The 17,759-nt window shown below is 45.1% G+C and overlaps 1 long non-coding RNA gene across 1 annotated transcript in view; it reads right to left on the minus strand.

Moving 5' to 3' along the window:
* Nucleotides 1-8,438: 8,438 nt before the first annotated feature.
* The window catches only part of LOC110131580 (uncharacterized), a 35,387-nt gene continuing 26,066 nt past the window's right edge, over nucleotides 8,439-17,759 (minus strand). The window contains exons 2-3 of the long non-coding RNA XR_002312223.2: nucleotides 9,200-9,297; nucleotides 8,439-8,564 (exon numbers count right to left, since the gene is read on the minus strand). This is a non-coding gene — a long non-coding RNA (uncharacterized lncRNA). The remainder of the gene's footprint in view (nucleotides 8,565-9,199; nucleotides 9,298-17,759) is intronic.

A 17,759-nucleotide genomic window follows, 5' to 3' on the forward strand; every position in this document is an offset into this window, starting at 1 on the left:
CCACATCCCCTTCCATTTAGTTGCCTGTGTTGTGTGGCAAACGAACATTTAAAAGACACTTTTTTCCCAAAGAAAATGCAAAGAATAGAGGTCCCCGCCTCACCAGCCACCACCCAGGATAATGAACTGTAGCTGCTGTCATGCCAGGAGGGCTTAATGACAGTGTGGGATGTGTGTGTGGACAGCCAAGTCTCCCTTCAAAGTTGTCTCTCTAAATGGGCTTCAAGATGTTTTGACAATTATCTGTTACAAAGAAACTCACCATTAATTACATATTGTCGAAGCTCTTAATCCAACGGAACTCTTAGGCCAACAAAGCATTCTCTCCTCAGGGGAAGGAGATGCAGACATGGCCGAGTATTTTCCCACTGAGTACCTGGTTTCTCTAGGTCCCTTTCACCTCCCTGTCTTCAGTTTTCGTTGTTGTTGTGGTGTGCAATGCTCAGTCATGTCCAACTTTTTGAGACTCCATGGACTGTAGCCCGCCAGGCTCCTCTGTCCATGGGACTCTCCAAGGCAAGAATACTGGAGTGGGTTGCCATTTCCTTCTCCAGGGCATCTTCCCAACCCAGGGATTGAACCTGTGTCTCTTGCATCTCCTGCACTAGCAGACAGGTTCTTTACCAGTTGAGCCACTAGGGAAGCCAGTTTTCGTGGATAAAAGCAACAGAAAGCTTCACTTCCTGTTCGTGACTGCAGCTCTTTTCCAGCCAGGAGTTAGGATGACTCATCCCAGGATCTGTCAGGAAAATGCAACCACGGGAGCAGCATTTCTCAGCACGGTTCATGGAGGGCACCAGGGACCCAGAAGCGCTGAGGCTGCAAAAGCTCGGAGCAGCTCAGATGGTGTTGGTGATGCTCCCTGGCCTCCCCCCATGTCCCTTCCACCACTTGTGTGATCTGATGCTGGAGAAAATGTGGTCTGGGGGAGACTGCTGGGTAAGGAGGTCAGGAAGAGGAGAAGCAAAATTAGTATGGAAATGCTGAAACGCCTTAATTGAAGGAACATCAACTATTCCTTAACTCCGAGGGAAAAAAAGCAGCAATCTGATTATTGTATGAGGTTCAGAAGTTTTACTCCTTTGGGGACAAATTCAGGGAGCTGAATCAACTAGGGGATGCACCCCTCATCCATTCCCTATAACCCTGTGGATTGATCTTGTGAAAACACAGATTCAGTCACATTCCTCCCCTCCTTGTGCTGTGCAGTCACTTCACTCATGTCCAACTCTCTGTACCCTCTGGACCTATGCCCACCATGCTCCTCTGTCCGTGGATTCTCCAGGCAAGAATACTGAATGGGGGACTTGCCTGGCAGTCCAGTGGTTAAGATGCCTGGCTTTCACTGCAGGGCGCAAGGGTTCGATCCATGGTTGGGGAACCAAGCTCCCACAAGCCACGCCCTATGGCCAAAAAAAAAAAGAATACCTCCAGTATTCTGGGCATTCATGGGTTGCCATGCCCTTCTCCAGGGGATCTTCCCAACCCAGGGTCTGAACCAGCATCTTTTATGTCTCCTGCACAGGCAGGCAGTTCTTTACACTAGCACCTCTTGGGAAGCCCGTATGAGACAACACGATGACAACCGCAGTGAATTGCTATTTAATACCATCAAAGGCATTACTACGCGAGCTCAAACTGCATGGACTCTTCTTGTCCAGGTAATAAAGAAGCCTATGCTGGGTGAAATAGATGATGTTCTAGCCTCTTCCATTTCTCAGCTAAACATAAATCTTCTACTGACCTTGGCCTAAGCTATTGCACCTACCTGGCCTAAATTCATTCAGAATGGTAAGGATCAGCCAAAAATGCCCAACCAAGAGATCCAAATCTACTGATGAATCTCAATGTTTGATACATCTCCAATCCACTTGGAGTTGTCACCCCACTGAGGGCAAGAATAATATCTTGTTTATCACCACGTCTCTCAGAACATCTAGAATCATGCCTCATGCTTAGCAAATGCTCATTGACATTAGGTGAGTTAATTTACCAGGATCACCAATAGGGAAGGGTACTCTAGTTATAGACTTGAACTCTCATGACAAACAACTTCACTCCCAAAAGTCTACCTGCTCACCCAAAGTGGTCGATCATAAAACCTCATTCATGGTGCAACAACAGACAGGTCTCAAATACCTGCTGTGTGTCTAATCCTGGACCTTCAGCCATTTACTCTGGGCCTCGGATACAGAATATATAACATAAGACAAGTCCCTTCCCTCCGAGAATTCACAGTTTAGTAGGAAGCAGCGAAACACAATCAATTCTAGTTCTAGGAGCCACTTAATTCCAACAGAAGTACACGTAGGAAGGCGGGGCCTCTGGCGGTCCAGTGGCTAAGACTCTTCGTTCCCAATACAGGTTCGATCCCTGGTCAGGGAACTAAATCCCACATGCTGCAACTAAAGATCCTGTACACCACAATGAAGATCGGGGACAGCCAAATAAATAAATAAATAAATAAATAATTTTAAAGAACTGCGTGTAAGAAGGCATATAATAGCTCTTCATTTTTAAAAGCTTAATAATCTGTTCTCATCCCAAGGAAAAAAAATGTTTTAACTATGGTGGTGACAGATGTCAACTAAACTTATTATGGTGATTATGCATACAAATACCAAGTCATGATGTTGTATACCTGAAATTAATATAATGTTACATGTCAATTATACCTCAATTTATAAAAAGAATCTCTGGGTTAGACATCTGGACACTCGGTTGCATCACACAGGCGGTCTTTCCGCGAAGGAGCTGCTGACCCAGCACTTCTAAGTGCTGTTGGCAGACAGATTCCAAACACAGGTTTCTTCTGATAGTTTTCATCCCATGTCTGGACCATGCAGGTGTATAAAGGCCCAGTCATCTTGCACCAGTTCTAGATAAATCTGAAGAGCCTTTTAACTCCAGAGGTCACCAGGATTCAGCTGAGGCTGCTCTTTGACCTGCATTCAACCTTGGTTTCTTCCTCTGTCCTTCCGCTTCCTTTCCTTCCCTTCCCAACAGTTTTCCTTAAGAAACCTCCTACGTGCTAAACTCCATCTCAGAGTCTGCATCCCAGGGAACCCAGCCTGCAACAATCAGTAGCACAAGTGTCAAAAGAAAGCAGGGCAATAGATAGGGGTTTCACTTCATCACTTTCCATCTGGCTGACAGAGACCCCATCACTCACTGATGGAATCTGGAGCACTTCTAGCCCCAGGCACAACATAGCAGTCAAGTCCAGTCAAAAAACAACCACTGGCTGTTTCATTGGGATGAATACCAGAGAAAGGGAATTCATTAACTATTGCAGGGTATCAAGTGTTTGAGAAATATGGTGGCCGTAGTAATTACAAGGGGCTTCCCAGGTGGTGCTAGTGATAAAGAATCTGCCTGCCAGGGCAAGAGATGCAAGAGACTGGGGTTCGATCCCTGGGCCAGGGAGATCCCCTGGAGGAGGAGACAGCACTCTACTTCAGTATTCTTGCCTGGAAAATTTCATGGGTAGAGGAGACTGGCGGGCTACAGTCCATGAGGTCAAAAGAGTCAAACACAACTAAGCTACTGAACACGGTAATTACAAAACCAATGTTGGCTGTTATTAAGCTTCACTGATTGGGGAAGGGAATGGCAACCACTCCAGCATTCTTGCTGGAAAATCCCATGGATGGAGGATCCCGGAGGGCAGGCTACAGTCCATGGGATCACAAGGACTCAGACACTGAGTGACTAACTCTTTCACTTTCACACTTCACTGATACTCTGAAAAAAAATACAAGAAAAAGCTGAGGGGATTAATCCCAGCTGCAAGTTAGGTACAAAAGCCAGAAGACCTTCTTGGTAGCACAGAATGAAGCTCTCACTTCCTGCAGTGTGGGGAGAAAGCTTTCAGAGAAAGCTGAAGACCAGGACCAAGATATAATTGCCAGGGGCCTCCAATCTGGCCGAGTGGTTGGGACTTCCAACCAAAGGCGGCGGTGCGGGCTCAAACCCTGGGCAAGGGAGTGGTGATCCACATGCCTCATGGCCAAGAAACCAAAACATGAAAAAACAGAAAAAAATACTGTAAAAAAATTCAATAAAGACTTAAAAAATGGTCCACAGTGAAAAAAATCTTTAAAAACATATATAGGTAGATAGACAGATATAATTATCAGAATAGCTGATCCCAAAGTTTGGTTAAAATAAAATGAGACCCTGATATAAGAAATAGGAACAGCTGGGTTAATCCCCATCCCCGAATTTTGTATCTACACATTCCCCTGAGCTTTCTGAGCCTGCAGAAATGGCCTAGCCTCCCTATTAAGCATTCCCTGGTGGCTCAGATGGTAAAGAATCTGCCTCCAATGGAGGAGACCCAGGTTTGTTCCCCGGGTCAGAAAGATCCCCTGGAGCAGGAAATGGCAACCCACTCCAGTATTTTTGCCCGGAGCATTCCATGGACAGAGGAGCCTCGCAGGTTACAGTCTACAGGGTCACAAACAACTGGACACGACTAAGCAACTAACTTTCACTTTCAGAGAGAAAGCTGCATCCCAACATTGACTGGAGATTATAAGAGTCTTCTCTACTGCAAGGCCACAAGTCTCCCACTCAAGATCCACCCTCACCTCCCTTCCTGGTCACTTATAAATAGGCTTAGTTAAGTCATAACATAACCCAGCTGGAGACAAGCTGACAAGGGGAAAAAAAGGAACTATACCTTCACAGAGTTTCAAGACACGTACCAGCAAGAGCTGGGAGAATACGCTCGGAATCGTCTTCTGGGGGTGCTTAAACAAGGAGGTTGGAATAGAAGTTCAGATAAATCAGAGTTTGTTGACTTGAAAACCCTCTCCTGGGATAAAAGATTTAACACCTTGGCAAGACCCCTAAAAGATAGTATAAGCCCACAACTAGACAGCTGCCACAAGAGTGGAAAAAACAATGCTCGTGTTGAATGAGATTGAAATGCCAGAAATGCCCATGGTTGATGGTGGAAAAATGAGTTAAAACTCTCAGAAAAGTGGAGATGCTAGAGTGGATAAACCAAAAAAAGTCAGAAAATCTACAAGGTGATTATGTTCCAAGGGAAGACTCTAAAGAATGTGCTGGAGAAAGCGGCACCGACATCTCTGGGGTGGCTCTCCTCCTAGGCCAAGGCTGACAGTGGGAAAGACCATTACAGAACTAGGCTCGCTGATATAGTGGGATGGAAAGACTCCAAAACACAGAGGCAAGTTGGCAAATCTTAACCATTAAGAGCTAGGTGGATTCAGTTACTATAATGACAGGCAAGGCTGGAGGGAGGCAGAGGGACAGGGTCGACAGGCATAGAGTTTACACAGTTGGCTCATAAAACATGAAGCACCTAAAGGTAAAATAGGTGGGCGGCCAACAAGGGTGCTGCTCAGTTTGTGCCAACTAAGGAAATTATACATGGATGCCCAGGAGACTGGAGGCGGTTATTCCAATATCATAAACCCTGGCCCATTTTTACAACTCAGAACCGATTAACTAAAGAAGAGACCAGATCCCCAGGAAACAGGACTCTACAAAACCAAAGGAAGTATTCACTCTTCTGATTCCCATAGTTCTTCTCCAAAAGGATCTTTGAACATCTGTTCACATAACCAAACTAGGGAGAAAGGCTACCCAAACATTTTGAGGACTGTTAGACACAGGATCCAGGGCTTCCCAGGTGGCGATAGTGGTAAAGAATCCACCTGCCAATGAAGGAGACACAGAGATGTGGGTTCGATCCCTGGGTCAGGAAGATTCCCTGGAGGAGGTAACGGCAACCCACTCCAGTACTCTTGCCTGGGAAATCCCATGGACAGAAGAGCCTGGTAGGCTACAGTCCACAGGGTCACAAAGAGTCGGACACGACTGAAGCATGCACTCATGCATGGGAGTTGTTAACAGACGATGAATGGAGTCTTTTGTTGTTCAGCCTCCCAGTTAGGTCCAACTCTTTGTGACCCCATGAACTACAGCACCCAGGTCTCCCTGTCCCTCACCACCTTCCAAAGTTTGCCCAAGATCATGTTCATTGCATCTATGATGCCATCCAGCCATCTCATCCTCTGACTCTCTCTTCTTCTGCTGTCAATCTTTCCCAGCATCAGGGACTTTTCCAATGAGTCAGCTGTTCACATTAGATGACCAAAATACTGAATGGAGTCTTAGCCAAAGTCTAATTCACAATGGGTTCACTGAGTCTGCAGACCCCTCTGGTGGTCATCTCCTCAACCCCTGAAAGTATATCAGAATAGACATACTCATGGTTAGCACAACCCCTACATTGCATCTTTGGACTGTAGAGTAAGAGCTATAAAAGTGTGAAAACGCTACCTGCTACCTCCCAGACAACATAATAAAAAATAAAATCAAAGCTTCGCTCATGGCTCAGTGGTAAAGAATCTACCTGCCAATGCAGGAGATGCGGGCTCCATCCCTGGTCCAGGAAGATCCCACATGCCGTGGAGCAACAAAGTCCATGCACCACAACTATTGAGTCTGTGCGCTAGAGCCCAGGAACCACAGCTACTGAAACGCCTCTGCTCTACTAGAGAATTCACCACAATCGAGACAGGGTCTACGAGAAACTACCACACCTCAGTTAGAGAGCGGCCCCGTAGTCCCTGCTCACCACAACTAAAGAAAAGCCCTTGCAGCAACGAAGACCCAGCACAGCCAAAATAAATACATAAATAAAATTATAAAACACAAATCAATAAAAACAGGGCCTCTTTCAAAGGCCTCAGATTACACTGTCCAGTTGGTAGCATTAACCACACGTGGTTACTGAGGATTTGAAATATATCAGTGAAACTGAGCAGTTGAATTTTTTATTTTAATTAATAAAAAATTTTAAACATACCCGAGTTAGTTATTGGAAATCTTTTCAGTATGTTTGGGACAACTCGAGTATGCGAATCTACTTTTTCAGTTGTAAATTTTATGAAACTTAAATATAGATTAAATATTTCTGATGAAATGTTAACATCCAAGTTGGAATGTAATATAAATATAAAATTCACTTGGTACTCCAAAAAAAAGATTGTAAAATATCTCATTAATAGTGTTTTATGTTTATTACATATGAAAATATTGCTAATAGACTGAGTTAAATAAAATATATTGCTAAAATCAATTCACTGCTTTTTTGCTTTTTTTAATGTGGCTATTAAACATTTTTAAATTGCATATGTGGCTCACATTATATACACAGTGGAAAGTACTGGTCTAAAGGATGCAGAAGCTGTGGTTCCAACCCTATCTTCATTTAATTCAGCAGTCTGGCCCCTGCAAAAGCCAGACAGATCCTAAAGCAGTGGTTCCCAACCATTTTGGCACCAGGGACCAGTCTTGTGGAAGACAATTTTTCCACGCACCACGGTGGAGGGGCGATGGTTTCAGGATGATTCAAGTGATTATATCTATTATGCCATTGCTGATGTGACAGAAGGCAGAGCTCAGGTGGTAATGCCAGCAATGGAGAGTGGCTATAAATACAGATGAAGCTTTGCTCACTCGTCCACCACTCACCTCCTGCTCTGCGGCTCAATTCCTAACAGGCCACCGACCAGAACTGCTCCATGGCCTGGGGGTTGCGGACCACTGTCCTAGAGAATAACCACCAACTACCATAAACTCAGCAGGCAGAAGCCCCGAGTGAAGCCATCCCATCAGGTGTGATTTCTTTCCTAGAATTGTCATCCTCGGTTGGTGTTAGGCTGTCCTGGTTCATGATATGTGGCACTTGATTTGACGAATGTTTTCTTTCCCATCGCCATTAGACAAGAAGCTCAGAGACAGACTGCTTTCACATGGAATGGCCAACAGGACACATTTACAGTTTTGCTTCAATGGATTCCAACCTGGCTTCAAAGTCACATCTCTCCCCCACCCCATTCCATGACTTTAGCAAGTTACAAAGCTTTGAATTTTTTTTTCCAAGAATAAAGTTAGACTAATCTTCTTCATAGGATTGCTATGAAAACCAACATGAGCTAATATGTACATAGTGTTTGGCATACAGTATGCAATCAGAAAGTATTGGTCTCTCTTCTCCTTAGTGGACAGAGATAAAAACCTTAAATGATAAGGACCTAGGGCATGTAAGTCGGGGTAAATATGATATTACCTTTATTTTGCTGTGATGCTTACTAGTCAGTGCTGGGAAGGCTGGGGCTTAGTCCATCTGCAGGATGTAAATATTAGTGGCTCTCAACCCTGGTTGCAACCAAGCTTACAAAAACCTTGGAGAGTTTTTGAATTATATGAATGATCAAGCCTCCATCCAGGGATTCTGGATTAACTTAAATTTTTAAAGTTATACTTAATTCAGTTATCAGAAATTTTAAATATGTTCAAGAATAAGCCATCTGGGGTAATACCCATGTATTTTTTTTAAGTTCTCCCAGGAGATTCTAATGTGCAACCAAGGTTTAGAGCCCCTTTCCTACCTGGCCATCTTGTCCTTGGTCTTAGATATGTGATCTCTGCTCCTGGCAGCTTTTCTCAGTGAAAATCCAATGCTCATTTGCCATAGATAAAGATGAATAAGAAAACAGCATCTGGTATGTTTGAGATCCCTCCTGGGGAGAGAGGTCATTGTCATTATGTTCAAGTTGAAAGGAAGGAAGGAGAAGGTGGGTCCCTTCTCCCCCTGCTCTGCCTCCCCCATTTCTGGACTAATTATTCTGAGTGTGTCGTGGGGTCAGGGACCTGAGGAAGGTCTTAAAGCACCTTAACGAGGAGGCCAGCCCTGCCGAGCCCAGCTGTGGACTGCAGTTAATGCTGTTTGCTATGAAACACAAGCACCCACGTGTCAGTGTATTTGCAACACATTTCAAGGTCGAGTCAGGAGGCCAGGAGCTGTTGATGGATTATTTATTTATTTATATATTTATTTTGCTTACTGGGAAATCTGAGGTGTGTAGGGTCTTCAAGCAGCTGTTGGAAAATCATCAGGTCACAGAGAATAGACCCCAGTGGAGAGGGAAGAAGATTCTGGTGTGTCATTCTGTGTGGTCAGCTCGTCCCTTCCGATTCCCTGTCCTGGGATGGACTAAGGGACCAAGGGATGAGGCACAGGAAGCAGAAAACCTTAACACTGGAAGGACCTGAGAGGTAACCAGTCCAGTGTCCCATTCAATGCCCTTCAAGCCACCCGTTCCCCAGCGAGGGATCCACCTGTGTCCTTGATGGTCTTCTGTGATGGGGAACTCACCGGGGGCCAGGTATCACTTGATTGTCCAATGTCCATCCCCAAACTACCTCAAATGAGTCTTTCTTGTGGCTTCAATGCACCAGAGACCGTTCACTATCCTGAAAGAGTGAAGGCATATACTGAGTTACCTGGTTCCATGCAAACACACGGAATACAAAGGCAAACACATCCAGTCACATCAGCCTCAGGGCACCAGACACCTGGAGTCACTTATTACACTCACATTTACTTATTAGCAGCCTAGGAAGATGCCCTGAGCACAGTGCAGATGACCTTTTGTTTTCTTCTTTCACTTGACATTTCTTTTTCTATTTTCTTTTTAACATTTTCAAATCCTTTTTTCTCTTCCTTACTCACGAAGAGAAAGAGCCACTGTCAGTCTAATAGTAATGAAGCCTTTGAGGGCCCCCTGAACCTACATCCATCCTGCAGAAGCATCTTCTCAAAGCCCTAAGATGACACTACTTGCCCTCTGCTAAAGGACATGTATTTCAGAGAGTTATAAAGAGCATGAAGTTTGGGGTAACTCAGGGCTGGACCCAAAATCTAACCCTACTACTTACAGCTCTGTACCCTGGGGAAAATGAGTTAACCTCTGTATCTCAATTCCTTATCTGCAAAATGAGCTTAATACCAACCTTCAAAAGGATGGGAAAATGAAAGAAAATGTATGTATAGAAAACAATGCAATACAGTAACATTAACAAATCCAAGGAGACAAGGCACAAAACCAGCTAAGTGAGGTCAGAAAATTTTCTATAAAATTAACACCCACTCATGACTTTAAAAAAATAGAGGCAAACTAGGAATACAGACGGACTTTTTAACTGACAAATTGTATCCACAAAACATCTACAATTAAGCTCCATGCTCCAGGGTGAAATGTGAAAAATTGCCATAGTTATTCAACATTGTATTGGAAGTCCTAGCCAGAGTACTAAGGCAAAAAAAAGAATAAATGATATGACAGCAGGAAAGGAAGAAATTCAATTGTCACTATTCAAAGTTGACATCATGGCCTAAACAGAAACTCTAAAAGAGCTAATCGCTAAATTATTAAAATGTATTAATTTTAAATTATATTTAAATCTAATAATTATTAAAATGTATTTATTAAAATAATTTATTAAATAATTAGAACAGAAAATATAGCACGTTGCTGAAGAGAAAAATGCAAAAATCACTGTATTTCTAAATACTGACAAAAATGTTTTTAACTTTAAATATCATTTAAAATAGAATCAAATATATAAAGTATTAGGAAATACATGAAGTATTTCTCATCCTAGGCTTACTCATCACCCCATCCATCTTATTCTGCAGCAGCAAGTCACAAAAAAAATCAGCCTGACCCTAACTACACACACACACACAGGCTTCACTTTGCTAATCAGGCCAAGGTCTGTGCTTGAGAAGGAACCAAGAGAAAAACATACTCACCACGTCTCATTTTTGCTACCTGTCTGCACTGGCCTGTCATTCAGCTCTCTCCCTTTCAGGCTGCATTGTTATTTGAACCCAAGACAAGACAAAAGCTCAGGTTTGGTGAGCTCTAGGTAGGAGGCAGGCAGACAAGGTGGTTAATAATAAGAATCAAACCACCAAGGAAATTGGATGCAGGTTGAAAAAATAAAAAAGAATATGGGTCAGGACTTTAGCAGCAAACAAGTGTGGGTTCAATTTTCAGACTTGTCTTTTGCTCCCTCTATGACATAGGACAATTTGCATAAGGACTCCTGTAAGAAATAACTGAAGCAATATATGCAAGTACTTGGCACAAAGTAAAGCTCAATAGACTAAAGTAAAGTTCAATGAAGTTCAAAAGACAGAGGATGAGATGGTTGGATGGCATCACTGACTTGGTGGACATGAGTTTGAGCAAGCTCAGGGAGTTGGTGATGGACAGGGAAGCCTGGCATGCTGCAGTCCATGGGGTCGCAAAGAGTCGGATGTGACTGAGCGACTGAACTGAACTGAACTGAAAGTTCAATAAATGTTGACAATGGGGATGGTGTGGGGGAGGAATTGAAAACGTCTCAGAAATTACTTAGAAACAGATGTAATTTTATAATATAGAAATCAAAACTGAACCAATGAGATACTCTTTTTGTCTACCAGTGACTGACAAATACTAATAAATGTGTAATTCCTAGTACTGGCAAGGATGTGGGGAAAGGGGCTGTTTCATGCAATGAGGCGTGCATGCATGCTAAGTTGTTTCAGTCATATCTGAATCTTTGGGATCCCATGGGCTGTAGCCGGCCAGGCTCCTCTGTCCGTGAGATTTTCCAGGCAAGAATACTACAGTGGGTTGCCATGTCCTCCTGCAGGGGATCTTCCCGACCCGAGGATCGAATCCTCATCTCTTACATCGCCTGCATTGGCAGGTGGGTTTTTTACCACTGGTGCCACCTGGGAAGCAATGAGAGGAGTTGATGCAAATTTTCTGGAGCGAATTATAGCAACATCTACCAACTAAAAAGCATACCCTTTTACTTACAAGAATTTACCTAGGGAAATAATTACAGGTGTGTGCCAAGGCATATACCCAGTATGTTAACTTCCCAGGTGGCCTTAGTGGCAGGTTGGATCCAAGGGTCGGGAAGATCCCCTGGAGGAGGGAATGGCAACCCCCTCCAGTATTCTTACCTGGAGAATCCCATGGACAGAGGAGCCTGGCAGGCTACAGTCCACAGGGTCGCAACTGAAGTGACTTAGCACACAGGCACGCATGTTAACGGCAACATTCTAAATAATTAACAAAAACCGAGAAAAAGGCACATCTAAATATCCAACAATGGGAATTAAAGAAATGATGATGTAAAGACATATTTAACCCCATGGGAAAATGCTTATAACATATTCTAAAGTTAAGAGGCTGATTTTAGAACAGAGGAGAAGTTTTTATTATTCTATATGAAAAAGATGCTATAGAGTCACTAAAATATTATGAGCAGTCATCTCTGGGCAGCGGGAATTACAGCTCCTATAAGCCCTTGGTTAATCAATTTGATTTACATATTTTGAAAGTTACCTTGAAAGAACTTGTGCCATTTTCCACAACTGCTGAGAAACTTTTAGGACCAACGAAGAGAATAGGATGCCCTCACTTATCACTGTATGGCCAGCCTGCTACCCTGAGGCCACCCCATCCAGGTGGCTCCTGACTCCAGCACCCAGTCCAGCATCACACCCACCCTTCCTTCTCTGCCTGCATCTCAGGCCATCCCAGAGAAAGGTCACCTCTTTGTGAAGATAGATTAGGAGAACGTTTATGCAACAACTCATGAAACTGCCTATAAAAAGAGATTTTTTTCCCCCCTCCCTTTGGATGTGATTGTACTTTACCAAGTACAGCAAAGCAAGAAAACTTTATTTTTGGAAACAAATAGAATGTAACGAAACAAAAACACCTAGGGCTGTGGTAGATACTGTGATATTTCTATCGTTGTGCCCCTGGGCTTCTCTCTCCTCATCCACAAAGTTTGCCAGTAAAGGAATCATTTTTCAAATCTCAGAAAATGTCATTGATGGGGGAAAATCGACCCCACAAGCCTGAGTGAGAGACTCCAAGCCAGTCTGCGCTGCCTCTGGAGCTAGAGCGAGAGGCTGGGGGCGTTTTTGTTATGTTAATAGCCTTTAGTTAATTGCCTTCTTGCTGTTCTCTGTTTTGGAGGAATAAATTGAAGGTGTTCAGCTGAAAAGAGTTGTAATTTATTTCCTTCCTGCTTTTCTGTGTTTTCCAAATTTTCTAGGATGGATGGGAATTACTGGGTAGAAACAGGTTTGTCATCATTATCAGCATCATCACCATCATTACTGAAGAGAATTGTGATGTAACAGTCACAGCTACCTCCATGGCATCCTGTCAGATGCCCTGTAAAGATCTCCCTTGCCTGCCGCAATTGCCCAAAATACTTTGAACTGAGATTAAGGACTTTCATTTCAATGAGCTAACACTTCAAGTTCAAAGTGCTGAGCCGGAGGGGGGAGGACCTGTCTACATTACACCATGGCAGAAACATCTCACGGGGCTGCACCCCGGGAAGGGGCTTTCTCATCCAGGTGTTAGGGGAAGCACACTGACTGAAACCGCCCACCCTGGCCAGGCACCACAGTAACCATTTGCAGGAGTTGTTTTACGGCAGGAGGTCCTGGTAAGGAACACGGAACTAATAAGCCACCACCAAGTGGAAGAGTTCGGGAAAGGTCAAAAGGAGACCTTTGACCAACATGTCCATCCTCCTCCCAGAATCCTTCTCTCTGGCATCCATCTTGGCTGAACAAGGCGTGCACCACCAGGAAGGACTCTGAGTCAGAATGATTGGCTAAAGACAACCCAGAAACTAATCCTATCACCATAAAACCCAAGACTGCAAGCCATGTGACAGAGCAGTTCTCCTGGGTTCCCTCAGCCTCCTGCTCTCTGCCTGGGCACCCTTTCCCAATAAAATCTCCTGCTTTGTCAGCACGTGTGTCTCCTCTGACAATTCATTTCCCAGTGTTAGACAAGGGCCCAGCTTCTGGCCCTGGAAGGGGTCCCCCTTCCTGCAAGACAGGGGTCCACTACTTAGTAGCTTAGGTCTCCTCTCCCAACTCCTGCTCCGTGGACAACCCTCTGGGCCATAGGAGTTGATTCCACTCTTCCATTTTCCTGACAGAAACCTAGCACCCAGTGACTGCTCGTGGAATGGGAAGTGGGGGGAGGCGATGCTATAGTTTTGTTTTCATAGAAAACTGCTCTGTCTTCAGTCCAACAAAGGCCTGAATCTGGATTCTCTCCACAGCCTCAGAAAGGAACTGTGGCCTGGAATTCTCCTAGGTGAGGAACATTAATGGGCCAGAGGAGCAAGCCCAAATTTTCTTTGGAGAGGTGGGTGTTCCAGCTTCCTCGCCCTCTCTGATCCACACAGGAGATCCACTCGCACTCCTGCTCCTGAGAAGGAAGGAAGAGGCATGGATGGGTCGGCAGCAGAACTTAAGGCTATGTCAGAAAATCAGGATTCCCTAGTTTGTAAACTCCTTCAGAACCTACATTTTCTCTTACATTGCTCCAGTCTGAGGCAGGAGTCAGGGGGTGAGGAACTCCCAGACCTCCCAGTATAGCCTCCTGGGTTGTTACTGGAGCAGCCGAAGGCCAGAGCTGGGAGGCTCCGAGCCCTGGCATCAAACCCCAGCGCCTGCCTCCTCATCCAGGCCGCCTCGGCCAAGTCCTTACACTCAGGGTGCGCCCCCTCAGGGTTCCTCCCTGAAACTGTGAGGACCGCAGACTTGGCTGGACGTCTCGCAGCCATGATCGAATAATTCTGCTGCCTCACTTCTACCCCTCATGCAGATTTGCTTACATCCCTGGTGGCTCACAGTAAAAAATCCATCTGCAGTGAGGAGACCCAGGTTCGATCCCTAGGTTGGGAAGATCCCCTGGAGTAGGAAATGGGAACCCACTCCAGTGCTCTTGCCTAGAAAATCCCCATGGACAGAGAAGCCTGGCGGGCTACCGCCCGTGGGGTTGCTAAGAGTCGGACACTTCTGAGTGACTAACACACACACACATAAAGGACTCAAAGATCAAGAACCTAAATGGCTATCAGGTGTCTGTCTCATCAATTTTCTTCTCAGGTCCACTGAGCTTCAAAAAAATTGATATAAAAATAGCAAGCAACCAGAGTCCTCAATCCAGAGGGGGGAAAACTTGGTTTTGTGGGTTTCTGTTTATAGAGGAAAATAAAGGAACACAAAAAGATCAGTGTTTCTACTTTTCAATTCCATAAGTATACCTAAAACCTTATTAAACACACAAATAAGAATATAGGCACATCACTCTTTATTACAGCTGGTTAAATTATGAGAGGGAAAAAATCCACCGGGAAGAGAAAGCAAGACACCTGGAAAGATGTGGGGCATCCCAAAGATACCCAAGGAGAAGCTGTGAGGCGGGGTGAAGAAGTCAGAGAGAGAGCGAGGCTGTCAGGGCGACAGAACACACAGACCACGGCCCGCTCTCGCCGTTTCCCTGTCCCGTGTCTGGGCTCCGGTCTCTGGCCAGTAACTCAGGAGCCCCGCCGCCCGCCCTTTCCGATGGAGCAACAGCGCCATCTGGTGGGTGGTATAGTTATCGGCTCTGACGATCTTTTGAATCCCGTTGCCTTTTCACTACACTTTCCGACAATTCAGAAAGAGAGGAATGTGAATGAAGCATCTTCGTTTCAGAAAACTTAGGGTCAAACGCAATGAAAGGAAAGCCTGGCGGTTTCCCTCACCATCAGTCACCTCCTGCTTCAGGGCCGCGCTGTCCCCACCGCACGCCCCTCGGAGGACACTGTGGCGGGGCCGGAGGCTGTCGGCGCGAAAGGGCGGGGAGAGGGGGACGCCACACAGATAAGAAGCGACGAGTCTCGGCTTTGCATTGTGTCCAAACTGTCGGTGCAGCAGCTTGAGTCCCCCTGCCCCCCAACCCCCTAAGAAGATGTGTTCTTTTTCAGGATAGTGTGGAATTCAGACCTATGCATTCCTCCGTGGTCTCTGGTGTTGCTGAAAATAGTCCTGGACACATTTCTTCGTTGCTATTTTGTTGATAATACTGAACATTTGGAAAAAGACTAAGTGGAGCCATTAAAAATGACACTGCATGGAGTCACTGGGTTTTAATCTGTGCACTTTTCTGCCTATGTTTTCCTTCCATAAAAAGGACTCCATTCAAAATTGATGCCGTGGAATATTTAATGGGCAAATACTCTCAATGCCATGTTAAATTTTAAAAATTCCAGAATGCACTGTTATGTGTTTGAATGTTGCTAAGAAAGCAAATCTTAAATTTCCTCACCACAAAAAATAAATGGTGATGATGTGCTGGTGATGGAGGTGTTAGCTCACACTATGCTGGTAATCATTTTGCAGTGTTTAAAAGGATCAAATCAACATGTTGTATACAATGTTATATGTCAATTATATCTCAGAAAGCTGGGAAAAAATCCAAATGTTCTTATGGTTTGTATTTTCTTTCTTACCCCCACTTTTCATTTGAGCTGTCATATTCCCGGGTGGTTCAGATGATAAAGAATCTGCCTGCAATGTGGGAGACCTGGGTTCGATCCCTGGGTCAGGAAGATCCCCTGGAGGAGGGCGTGGCAACCCACTCCAGTGTTCTTGCCTGGAGAATCCCATGGACAGAGGAGCCTGGTGGGCTACAGTCCATGTGGTCACAGAGAGTTGGACACGACTGAGCGACTAAGCGCACACACACAAAAACCATGTTAAATTAACTCTGGAATAAAATAGAGAATTAATGAATAAGGAAAATAATGTTTACAAAAAATCCCCCACACCGAAATTTCTATATTTATCTAGAGAAAGAGAGAAAACAAGAACAAGACATACAACAGTCATCAGTATTGTGGTAGTCTCTAGTTAGTAACCTCTGAAGCTGTTACGATCGCTTATGGACCAAAGTAAGTGGGTCTTGGGGTGCAGTGTGACACTTCTGAGCTGAGCCTGCAGCCAGGACCCCCCCAACATACATCGTCACTCTATCTCTCACTCTTGACTTAAAGCAAATGACCTCACCTCAGTTCCCTCATCTGAAAGATAGAGCTATAATCATCAGATGGCTGAGAAAGGAAACGTGGTAGACTGAAGTCTGAAACTGCTGTTTTTGCAGGTCAGAAATGAGCAAATGGGGCAATTTCTTGTGGTTCATCCTTGATATGGCAAAGGCTTAGCACAGTGCGGGCCTGTGGCCGAAGCTCCTCATCCTTGGGGTGGTCTTGCCCACATTTCACAGACTGGGTTGTAAAGGTAGAAAGTGGGAACTGCAGGGAGGTACTGGGGAGGAATGAGGTGAACGGGGGTGAAGGCTCAGCATTGCCTCCTGCTTGTCATTTTAAAGCCACCTCCCAACTACACCCCCCCCACACTCCTCACCCCCTGACGTCATTAAAGTTACTTCCACATGGCAGAACTCCCCCCACCCCTGCTATCTGAGCCCCATGAGGCCCACTTCTTGACCCCAGAAGGCTGATGTCAGGACAGGAACTCTGAATCCCCCAACTCCATCTTCCTCTTGACACAGGAGGCCGGGGTGGCAGTATATACTTCCTCCCACTGGAGAGAAGGCACAGTGGCTATAATTTAAGCAGCTAGGGTGTGGTGCTCCCCTCGGTCCTAATTAACTCAGTGGCTATAAGTTCCATTGCACTGGGTACTGAGAGACCAAGTCTGAGGAGTGGGAACCATTAGAAGTGTTGTTGGCGGGCAGGGAAGGAGAGCGCCACCACTAATCAACCAGTTAGGGCCTTAAGTTGTCAAGAGATCATACAAGGTTGGGTATTTCCTTTAGATTTCAGGTTTCAGAATCAGTGCTCATCTCCAGCAAAAGGCCTGCCAGCTCCAGCCAGAGCTGCCGTGGCCACTGCCCATTTGAGGAGGACTTCGGATTTTCTCAGTACCATCTTTCAAACTCCCATTGAAATAAGAGCACACAGCTGATGGGCTGGGGGCTACAGCAGAAGAAGGATCGGGGGGTGGGGAGGCAGGAGGAGCAGTGAGGGTGTCAGAGTCTCTT

Source organism: Odocoileus virginianus, chromosome 30 (genome assembly GCF_023699985.2).
Source record: "Odocoileus virginianus isolate 20LAN1187 ecotype Illinois chromosome 30, Ovbor_1.2, whole genome shotgun sequence".
Lineage (NCBI taxonomy): Eukaryota > Metazoa > Chordata > Mammalia > Artiodactyla > Cervidae > Odocoileus > Odocoileus virginianus.